This window comes from Cydia strobilella, chromosome 11 (genome assembly GCF_947568885.1).
Source record: "Cydia strobilella chromosome 11, ilCydStro3.1, whole genome shotgun sequence".
NCBI lineage: Eukaryota > Metazoa > Arthropoda > Insecta > Lepidoptera > Tortricidae > Cydia > Cydia strobilella.
In genome coordinates, this window is record NC_086051.1 from 16,964,350 (window position 1) to 16,976,612 (window position 12,263).

At 36.3% G+C, this 12,263-nt stretch overlaps 1 protein-coding gene and 1 long non-coding RNA gene across 2 annotated transcripts in view; both read right to left on the reverse strand.

The window, feature by feature from the left end:
- Positions 1–12,263, reverse strand: part of LOC134745666 (uncharacterized) — a 233,396-nt gene that overhangs the window by 153,767 nt on the left and 67,366 nt on the right. The gene's annotated exons all lie outside the window — the stretch shown is intronic.
- The window catches only part of LOC134745629 (GTP-binding protein REM 1), a 167,112-nt gene that overhangs the window by 153,767 nt on the left and 1,082 nt on the right, over positions 1–12,263 (reverse strand). The gene's annotated exons all lie outside the window — the stretch shown is intronic.

The following is a 12,263-nucleotide window of genomic DNA, read 5'->3' on the forward strand; positions in this document are numbered from 1 at the left end:
CTGCGTTCACAGACGTTTTATCACTTTAAAAACGGTCAATTCCATTTCCCTGTGCGTTGACCGCCTCACGTGTCTACAGTTGGCACCGTGACAAAAATAATAATTTATTTACAAAAAAAATTTAGTGCCTGTGACAAAGCACTCGCACGTAACGTATTAATAAGCTTAAAGGATTACAAGAGCTTTCCGTCAACGGTTTTGTAGAGGAAAAAGATAAAACACTAGTAGCCGTACTGCGAGTTGACACTTGACGTTTCCGTTAGCGACTGCGTAAACTCAAATGCATTGGTGCGATAGAGAGGGAATGTGATTGAGTTCACGCAGACACTAACGTAAATGTCAAATGCCAACTCGTGGTAGCCGTGTAGGCTGTTACTGAATCAGTGAGCTACATCAAGCTTAATCTGTCGTCACTACTGAGCAATATTTTTATTTGTCGTCGATTTTTTGAAATGAAGTTCCTTACTTCGTCAGATTCTGATAAAATTTGGTCAATTTGAGTATCTTTTTATTCTGGGAGGAATAAATAAAAAATCCCAATATGAAAAAAAAGTGATATGAAATAAAACTATGAAAACGGATTATATCGCGTATATTGAATTTATAATACATCCCGACTTTTCGAACCCTATACAGCGTTTAAACGACAAACAACGCGCGTAACCGAAGACAATATTAAAAAAGTGATATGTTGTGTTACGAAAACACCATACATTTTGTAGGATACACGGTGGAATTGCGCGTATATTGAACGGAATAGATAAGATTTTGATAAAATTTGGTTGATACATATATCAACCAAATCTTACAAAAAATCAACAACAACAACAAATTGTGCAACAAGCAAGCGAAATTTTGTACAATATTCTTACCCCCGGAGTTACAATAATTGTGTTTTCCATTACATTTGCGAAGAAAAATTTTTTTAAGCTATATAATTCTTAAATACGGTGACATTTCAAACATTTAACCGCCATAACCGACATTGTTTTCTCAAAATAACACTCGAAGCAAATACGAAATTCATTACTCACCGCCGTTTCCCAGTTTAATCGGAAAGCGTTAATTGGTCTAATAAATAAACTTTCAAACATTCCAGACAAATTTAATTGTGGAATCCCTAAAGTTTTTAATTTGTGATTGAATCTTACAAAAGAGAAATCAACAACAGTACGTTGTGCAACAAGCAAGCGAAATTTTGTACAATATTCTTACCCCCGGTGTTACATTTCCATCACATTTGCGAAGAAATTTTTTTTAAGCGAAATAATTCTTAAATACGGTGACATTTCAAACATTTAACCGCCATAACCGACATTGTTTTCTCAAAATAACACTCGAAGCAAATACGAAATTCATTACTCACCGCCGTTTCCCAGTTTAATCGGAAAGCGTTAATTGGTCTAATAAACAAACTTTCAAACATTCCAGACAAATTTAATTGTGGAATCCCTAAAGTTTTCAATTTGTGATTGATAATTAGTGGAAACCAAGTTTCGTCTGTGGCAAAACTAAAGGACGTTATGATTTTAGCGTTTTATGTGGAATTGTATGCCTTCTGTACGTCTGTACGTCTATCCGTCTGTCCGTCTGTCTGTCACCAGGCTGTATCTCATGAACCGTGATAGCTACAGTTTAAATTTTCACAGATGATGTCTGTTGCCGCTATAACAACAAATACTTAAAAGTACGGAAACCTCGGTGGACGAGTCCGACTCGCACTTGTCCGATTTCCTTTATACTGAGATCATACGATATCGGTTTACATGAGTCTAGACTACAAAAGCTATGATAATGACAACCTAGGAGACAATGCTTCTTTCCCATTGTGCTGTGTTATCTCTTCGCAAAACCTTTTGTACTTGAGCTAGTAGAACATGAACCCTAGTTTTCTGATAACATTACTGTATCGAAGGTCAAAGTAAAACTGGTCTTTGGATTGGTAAAATGAATAGTATCGTGCATAATGCTGACGGTATTGTTGAACGCGTTTTGATAGGCGCGTTTACTGAATATTTTGTAGCGCAAATTATTTATCAGTACGGTTTTTACTCACTATTTTAATTTGAAATATGTCTCACGATAGTTTAAGTGCGATTTTGTAGCGCTTTATGTCTATTACAAATAGTTAATGTTGTCTGAAGATAGATCAGAATACCTGTGAGGTATACTAAAGTTATTTAGAAAGGTTTTGATACGGGCCAGATACTATCCATAAGTAATGGCATTACTAGTAGTGTGTAGTGATTGGAATGAAGGAATGATGACAAGTGAAGTGAAGGTTAACTGGAAGAGATCCCTGAAAGGGATAAGTTCGCCTTTGTACAAATGATGCGTTTTTCTCTTGTTTTATGTTTCTTTTTGTGCAATAAAGAGTTTTACTACTACTTACTACTTCAAGTAATGAAGTTAGTTTAAATATCTTACTTCAGTATTGGAGTGATTTTATTGCATATATGTCACTCGACATGTCATTACTATTGACAGTGTTATGATAGGAATAATGAAATTAGGAATGGCGGAAAAATGAAGTTTTTGAAATAAGACGAGTTGAGAGTAAATCTTCGTAATTACCTTATCAAAATAATGAATTATTATAATGTTATAGGTACCTAAGACTTTACCTTTTTTTTTAATAATATCAATACATATTACGATGCTCAAATAACCAATTTAAGATTCACGGAATTGCTTTTCTTTCAATGCCCTATTTGCAAGGCTTAACTATTTCTGATTCTGACTGACGTAGGTATATTCGTTTGGTCGGGTTTTGTGGCATATTTCTGACATTTCTCCCCTTCATCCATTACCTACAATGCCAAGATAATTCGCAACACAAAGCGAGGTAAATACAATACAAATGGGTCATTTTCTGAATGCGATTTTCCAAGATGAAAATCGGAAGTTAGCATCAGATAAAAAATGTGGTATTTTCTATAAAAAGGGACCTTATTGTCGATGGCGCTTGCGCCATTATTAACGATGCTTCGATATAAATACAATGCCGCGCGACGCTGTGCGGCGTAAACGCCATCGACAATAATGTCCCTTTTCATAGAAAATGCCCCAAATACGTAGGTACCATTTTTTTTCATAAAGATGTCTCACTTCCACACCGAGGTTAACATGAATTCACTGGTTAATTTGTTTTTAGGGTACACTTAAAAATACTTAAAGGCTCAAATTACTACTCCCGTGCCCTGTCCGGAATCTGTTTTTGAGTATAATGAAAATTTCTACTAAAAACTGTACAATAGTACAGAATAACTTTAGGAAACTTTCGCGGTTTATTTAGAAACGGGTCTATCGCGAATTTATTTTGTTACCTTTATTTACCGACGTTTCGACACAGGTTTCACTGGTCGTGGTCGTGCTGGGACGTCAGTTAGCCGCGACCACGACCAGTGAAACCTGTGTCGAAACGTCGGTAAATAAAGGTAACAAAATAAATTCGCGATAGACCCGTTTCTAAATGTGATTTAATAAACCTTAGGAAAATTCTGAAACGTTAACGGCTTCAGAATTATGACTAATGATAACACGACAATCATTACATTATGACTTTGAATAATTATGTCAAACAAGGGGACTGTCCTAAGAGTATCGACAGGTATTCGTCAGAGGGCAATCCACTTAACATACAACTAGAGTTTATTTTGTTTCAGGCAACAATAAGTGATTGACACTTGGGGCAAACAATGGCCAACAAGCCAACATTGTGCTTGTATTAGATGCATGCAGAGCCTATTGATTACCTGGGATCGCTTACCGAGCGAGAGCAAATGTGACATTTTCAACCAAAAGGTACCACATTGTCGCTTGTCAATAAGGTTGATTTCAAATTGAAGCTGTATGGAAATAGCGCCTTATTGACAACCGACAATAAGTACCCTTTTGATTGAGAATGGCACAAATGTTTTGTACCGGTCTCACCCCCACTTGACAAACAATGCCTTATCATGAATCCATGTTGGCTTTCATCACTTGTGTGCAGCCTGTAGATTATTAAATAAATAAAATAAAAAAACCGACCAGAGTCGGACTCACGCACGAACGTTTCCTTACCATTACCAAAGATAGATATAACTCCGTAATAGATGTTTACAGTCTAAGGAAAAAACGTGCCTCGAAAATCAAGAAAATTTGATTCTCGTTCAGAGGGCGCCACTAGTTTTGGCCCACTGTCGTATAGATGGCGTAGACTGTTTCGTTTGTTATTTAACAATTTTAACGCATATCAGTGAAAGAACATGGGTCAAAATCATAAATATAATTAATGCATTAAAAAAAATCATTTATCTATATTTAAATACATTTTATCGTATTTTTTAAATCTTAATTTTTAGTTTTAAAGTGTGTCGACAGATGGCAGTGAATTTACTGGGGTTACAAAATTTACTACGACAGTACCGCTCTAGTATAAGTTACTCTATGCCATTACGCAAAAAACGGCAAAAAATCACGTTTGTTGTATGGGAGCCCCACTTAAATATTTATTATATTCTGTTTTTAGTATTTGTTGTTATAGCAGCAACATAAATACATCATCTGTGAAAATTTCCACTGTCTAGCTATCACGGTTCATGAGATACAGCCTGGTGATAGACGGACAGACAGACGGACGGACAGCGGAGTCCCTTTAGGGTCAGGTTTTTACCCTTTGGATACGGAAACCTAAAAAATGCAAATGTTATTTATCAACCCATCACCTACATTTAAAATAATAATTAATTAATTACCATAGTGCGACATGAAATAGTAGAAATTAAATAAAATGGAACTAAAAAAAATACATACTAAATTGTTGCCATGTTTAAGCATTTTACGTCAAAAATGTGACAGTTACGTAGGAAGTGGCGCCCTCAATAATTTTCTACAATTTCTTGTCGGACTATACATGCCGTATATTAAATTTAATTACTCTTACCTAAAATTAAAGCTATAAATGATCAATTCAGCTTTTAATTTTCATTGACAGTCCCGGTAACAGCTTTGACTAAGAAAACCACTGTTTGCAATAACTTTTTCTAAGGATATACATCTGTGTATAGAAAAACCCGCAAAGAAAATACTCACTCGTTGTATTATAATTTACTTAAAATGTTCACTAGATCAAATCGAGACATACGAATGTATACCTCAATAACTCAAGAGCTCAAGAGGAACACCTATACCTACTTATCAATTTCCGCTATCTAAGGGTTTTCTGAAAGAGATCGCTTTTTAGCGATAAGACCGCCTGTTTTTGACTTCTACTTGAGTTACTGTATTCATTGTATTTTTTTATGTAATGAGGTGTGCAATAAAGAGTATTTGTACTTCCTAAAGAAAGGACGCTTATCAAGATGAATTTCATACATGGACCCGCCTGTTCCTATCTCTATCGCAAGCGCATAATTTTATTGCTGTACCGCTCGCACAGTGTCTAACCGCCGGCATCATGGGCGGAGTAGCAATATAATTACGCGCGTGCGATAGATATAAGAACAGGCGGGTCTATGTATGAAATTCATCGTGATAAGCGTCCTGTCCTTAGTCTGAGCGTTCGATTCGAATGCTATTAGAACAGCACCCTTGATTGCCTATGATTATGTTAGCCAAACAATGTTCGCCGTTGTATGTTTTTCATCAATGCTCCATACCGCGATTCTTGTTAGTTCTACGATGTGTTTCTTAGATAATAACGCTTGGAACAATTTATGGAGCAGAATGATTTCGCTTTATAAGAGGTGCTGAAGTGTAAAGAGGGTAAATTGTTAAACGAACCTTTAAAATATCAATACCAGAAGTCGGTACCAAAATGGACATCAGCGATTTGTAATATCTACTTCATCATTTTACAACGTGTGCTTTATATTTTTGGCGGCCTGTGGGCTAATTTTAAGCAGAAGTCCTTTGACTCTCTGAGGGTCCAGTATAACAACATTTTCAGGGCCCTGGTGAGGCTCCCGCGATACTGTAGTGCCTCTGGCATGTTTGCGGACGCGCACGTAGATGATTTTTATGCCATTATGCGGAAAAATATAGCATCAGTGGTACACCGTATACGTGGGAGCTCCAACGGGATCCTAAAATGATAGCCAACAGGTTAGATTCGGTTGTTTTGGGACGGTATATCGAATTGCATGTTCACAAACATGCAGTTCGATAGATCGGCCACAATAATTTGTAATTTATTAGTGTGTAGTTTCATGTGTGTAATTTAGTGTAGATACTGTTCTGTAACATAAACATAGCCTGTAAGTTAATACTAACAACTATGGACTGTAACTGTCTGAAAATAAATTATTTTTATTTTATTTTTATTTTATTATTATTTATTTATATTTTTACCTACTAAATAAAATCAAATAATACAAAATATACATCGGGAAACCAGCATTGAACAATATTATAGCCAACCACAAGGATCTAAAATAAAACAAAAAGTTGACAGATCTAAACAAATGAGAACTATTTCCCTCCCTTCCTCGTTAGTTAAGTGGTTATAACTTTAGTAATGACTAAAAAAACACAAATATACGGAAGTATAATTAATCTTAATATTGTCTTCGGTTACCGCGATAGTTACTCATGAAATAAAACTATGAAAACGGATTATATCGCGTATATTGAATTTATAATACATCCCGACGTTTCGAACTCTTTACAGCGTTCGTGATGGTCAACGGGTGACTGAATTTTTCCTCAGTCACCCGTTGACCACGAACGCTGTAAAGAGTTCGAAACGTCGGGATGTATTATAAATTCAATATACGCGATATAATCCGTTTTCATAGTTTTATAATTAATCTTCCCAAATATTTTCAGAAAACTGATATTTTCTTAACAAAAATTAGACATAAGTGTTTGATTTATTATGTCGTTTATTAACTATTCTCGAGCCGTCACGGTCAAGCTACTTGTCGTATTTTAGTAGATATCCGCTCCCAATTCTTTATACTTCATGACAAAGTCTTGTGAGTGTTAAAGTTCGTAGACACTAACACTCACAAGACTCTTCCTTAGTTAAATTATATATTTCAATAATTATTTTCGTATACCTACCTTTATATAACAGGTTTTTGGTTGCATCGGTTAAAACTTATTTAGTTTAGTAGGTATTTCTTTTTTTAGGGTTCCGTACCCAAAGGGTAAAAACGGGACCCTATTACTAAGAATCCGCTGTCCGTCCGCCTATCTGTCTGTCTGTTCGTCTGTTACCAGGCTGTATCTCATAAACCGTGATAGCTAGAGAGTTGAAATTTTCACAGAATAGATGATGTATTTCTGTTGCCGCTATGACAACATATGTATCATAAAAACAGAATAAAATAAATATGTAAGTGGGGCTCTCATACAACAAACGCATACTACACATAATTTTTTTTTTTTAATGATAATATGGACTAATAACGTTACCGGCACCGATAAAAGTTTGGAAAAAAGGTTACAAGAGTGACCATTATAAATTATACACTAGTCTTTAGGAATTGGCTTATGCCTATGATGCATGTTATCTCATAAGTTAGTGTTAAGTATATTGCTATACCCTTACAGGGTTCATGTGGAACTGTATTAAATAGTTTTAAGAACTGTATACTAATATGAGTGCAATAAACAATTCCAATTCCAATTCCAATTCCAACGTGATTTTTTTGCCATTTTTTGCGTAATGGTACGGAACTCTTCGTGCGCTAGTCCGACTCGCACTTGGCCGGGTTTTTTTTTAAGTATTTATTTTTTATTTTATTTTATTTTATTAAAGACAACAAAATGGTCCAAAGAGTGTTAGTTGATCCTAGCCTACTACTAGCCTAAAATTTATGAAACTTCATTCATCATAAGAATATTTTTTTCTAGCCTAGCGATCATGTAAAAATGCTTTGTGTAAACGTGTCACACACACTCAGTCATTAGAAAAAGACGCAGAATTCAAATTTTCTGTGGGAAGTCATCTCTTCGCGCCTACATTTTTTTTAAATTTGCCTCCTTTTTCTAGTGTGTGTATGCAAAAGTGACCAGCTTTCAGCTGTAAATAATAGTTCCTAATCTCTCCGGTGGCGCTAGTTAGGCTCTAGGACATGAGTATAACATGAATCATAATATAAGGCAACAAATAACCCGACCAAATTACGTAGGTTGTTTATAGCTACATACGAAGCTATAATCGCGTGTTTGGGAAAAATATTGATGCTTTACTTTATCCATATAGGAACTCCATACCTGTCATTAAATTTTGCCCTCTTTCCATGATAAGATGAATTGATGATGGTTCATATAAATAAATGTTCAAAATAATTAAATTTTAACTTCACAAAAACTGATTATTACGTGGCATAACACGTACTAAAACTTACTTAAGCACGATTTTGTTAACTTCCTAAACTTAATCCAAGTTCGGAAGTCGCAGCCAAGTTAAATGAATTCATAATAATTTCATATCTTCTGTAAGCAGGTTAGGATAATTTTCTCCCTGGTTGCCCCAACTGATTTGAGGTAAGAAGAAAGGTAAGTAATAAAATAAAGACTACCAATCACTATTTAATATGTAGGTAATATGACAACCGGTCTGGCCTAGTGGGTAGTGACCGTGCCTGTGAAGCCGATGGTCCTGGGTTCGAATCTCGGTAAGGGCATTTATTTGTGTGATAAGCACAGATAGTCCAGTTCCTGAGTCATCCTCTTTACGCGGCTGACGCTGATTAGTGCAAGCAAAATGATGTGAGATTTGTGATACGCGCCAAACAAGACGGTTGTCGAGGTCGTGTCAAAACCAGTTCAAAACCTTATTTAATAGTTAAGTTACAATCAACCTCCAAAGCGTTATAATATAGCTTTTGCCCGCGACTACGTCTGCGTGGACTTAGTAACAGCAGGTAAAGTAAGTATAGCGCCTGGAAAAAATCTCATAGCAATCATTCAATTTGAGCATATTATGCACACAAATTAGCAGGCACTTCATTAATTATCTCAATTCCACCCCACTTTTCGACTGCGCCAAGCGGGACATGCACGCCTTCAACATACCGGTTCATAATTGGGAGGAGCTTGCCGAGAACAGAGACAAACTGGTGTTCGACGGCCGTAAAATCCACGATGGCGCTTGGTTTAAGACACTCGCTAGTAAGCGAGCCAAGCGTCATCAGAGCGACGTCTGTTCGCCACGGGCACAGTACACCTGCCAGGCTTGTGGGCGTGTTTGCCGCTCCCGTATTGGCCTGCACAGCCATGGAAAATGTTGTCGCCGAACCTGACACTGTTTCTATAGTCTGCAATAGACTTTAAGGCCATTGATTGATTGACCCCACTTTTTACTTTCGGGATGATTTTCGGGATAAAAACTATCCTATGTCCTTCTCAGGGACTCAACCTATCTCTATGCCAAATTTCATCTAAATCGATTCAGCGGTTTAAGCGTGAAGAGGGAACACACAGACAGAAAGACAGACAGATTTTCGCATTTATAATATTAGTATGGATGGATAGGTATGTAACTGAAACTTCGCTTACGTGACATTAACTAAAACAATGATAAAAATTGCTGAGACCAGTCTCTATAAATGTTTACTGTTTTTAGGGTTCCGTACCCAAGAGGTAAAAAGGGTCGTTTTTACTAAGACTCCGCTGTCTGTCTGTCTGTCCGTCTGTCACCAGGCTGTATCTCATGAACCGTGATAGCTAGACAGTTGAAATTTTCAAAGATGATGTATTTCTGTTGCCGCTATAACAACAAATAGTACTAAAACAGAATAAAATAAATATGTAAGTGAATATATCAAACGTGATTTTTTTACCGTTTTTCGCGTAATGGTACAGAACCCTTAGTGCGGGAGTCCGACTCGCACTTGGCCGGTTTTTATAATAAAATGAATTCAGGATTATCTACTTGACTCTGGGCTAGGCGGATAGTACGAAATAACTTATGCTAAACAAATGCCGGAATATTTCAAGAAAAATTTGGTGAACAAAGGGTTGAGATGAGCAACTCATAATAATGTATTCATTCTGTTATGTTTAAGCAAAAAATATAGGTGAAAAGAAGGGTTTTTGTAAGATGAAAAGAACGTTGGATATTCAGCGGCCTTAGCCTTATTTTAATCTACTATGATGGGTTTAAACTCAGAATACAAAGAAAAAGTAATATACTAATGTTGTTAATATATTTTCTTTTCTTATTATGTATAATTTGATTTATTTTCAATAGTATATTATTATTACCCTGCATACCTGCATTATGAAACTGACGCCTTTATACATTTCGAACTATGCAAATAAGAAAATATAATCAGAGCCAGGCAAAGAATGCTCATAAAAAGTTATAGAGGCAAATGCTTGGAACACAATTTTTGACTTTTTTTTTTATACAGTGATCGGCGATTGGCCCTAGTCACACCTGATGGAAAGTGAAGACAGGGCCTAAGATGAAGCTCACCGGTTCAGTAACAGCCTATTCACTCTTGTTTTAAAGAGACCGAGGTCATATTATTATTTATTTATCGTATGGCTTCATTATATCTCACTGGATACAATAAAACTTAAAATTAAAATTTCGCCCTACTCAGGTAAGCAGCCGCTGCTTCAGCTAGGATATTGAAGTCATTCACATAGCCCGTCATATAGGTCATATTTATCAGGGAATACAGATGGCGGGAGCGCATAACTTCGTAACCACACCATAGAAATTAAACATAGACATTTATTTGGCAGAAAATCACTGTTCTGTCAAGTCAGAATACTAATTGGGGTGGGAATGCTGAGTAAGATTTCGTTACGTGGCCTATAAAATCGGCCAGTAATCTAAATTAAAGGTAGAAAACTTCAGATTGTGGCCAAGTCTACTCGCCATTTATTTCTCAAGGGAAAAGCCTTTTTATAGAACTAGGAAAGAGAATTCGGTTATATTTTAGATAAAGCTCTGGTTTATAGCATAGCGGATCCATACAAAATACTACTTCATCCATATTTAGCCGTATTATTTTGTATGGAGACGGCCGCTATATAACGGCACAACTATGCTAGGAAAACAGAGCTTAAAGGATGACTCACGTTAGACCGGGCCGTATCCGGGCCGGAGCTTCCGGCGCTTTGTTTTCTATGGAAAGCATCACGTGATCACCTGTCATGTCATAGAAAAGTAAGCGCCGGAAGCTCCGGCCTGGACACGGCCGGGTCTAACGTGAGTCATCCTTAAGAGAGTTTTTATACATAGATACTAGCATGGATATAATTATTTCCAAAATAATTTTAATGTCAAAGACTGAGCGCATTCAATTATTTGCTTATTTGCACTGCGTTTAAAGAAAAAACTGCTTAAAAGCCTAAGATAAGAAAATAAATGACATTTTTTACTTTGCAGTAGACCTCGCAAACCATCTTCCCACCACCTTTTACCGAATATACATTTTTCTGAATAATAATAAACAAACAGGGGGCGCCACAAGCCTTCGGGAATTGTCATATACTTGGAAATTTCGACCCATGCCACCGTGACCGGATAGCCGAGCGGTTCAGGCACCTGTCAGGTAAACGGGGTACGCTGGTTCGATTCCAGCTCTGGACACTGGAGGCTTTGGTCATTTTTTCCTTCGTATATGACATTTATTTCAGTTAATAATAAACAATCCACATAAACATATGTTAGAACTTGTTCACAAAATTTCTATAGAATCTGTTGGAAAATGCAATCGGTAGAGGAAACCAGCCGGACTTACGAAAACATTTTTGTTCAAACTGAAACGAAGATCTTCGTTGTAAAACTCGGTCAATGAACAGTTGGCCTAATCTTACCTAAATGTTGTAATTCATTGACGTCATCTGCATTGCCCAACGTCAAATAAACTGATTGATATAAGATGGATATAAGCGTAAATATAATTTCAGTTTATTTTCTATATTATAGGAAAGAGCCAAGCATGACTTGTTTGACGCAACAGTTTTTACCAAAAGGAAAACGAGCATCAAGTCCTAGAAATTAACATAGAAATTACAGATGTAGTGCATAATTGTTTTCCATCGTAATTTCTCGGAAAAAATCGTATTTGTCATGCTAGTTCAGTCAATGTCAGTACTTTTCGTACCGAGACTGACTGAAATAGCAAGACACGTTCGTAAGTTTCCGTGAAAATACCATGGAAAATATATATTATAATTATATTTATATATTATACAGGTGTACTGTACTCTGTACTTCCTTTCGTTTTCACTTAAAGATTCCAATTTCAAACGACTAGCTCTAAACTACTTGCTCTAATCGACTTGCCCAGTTACAACACCGTACTTAA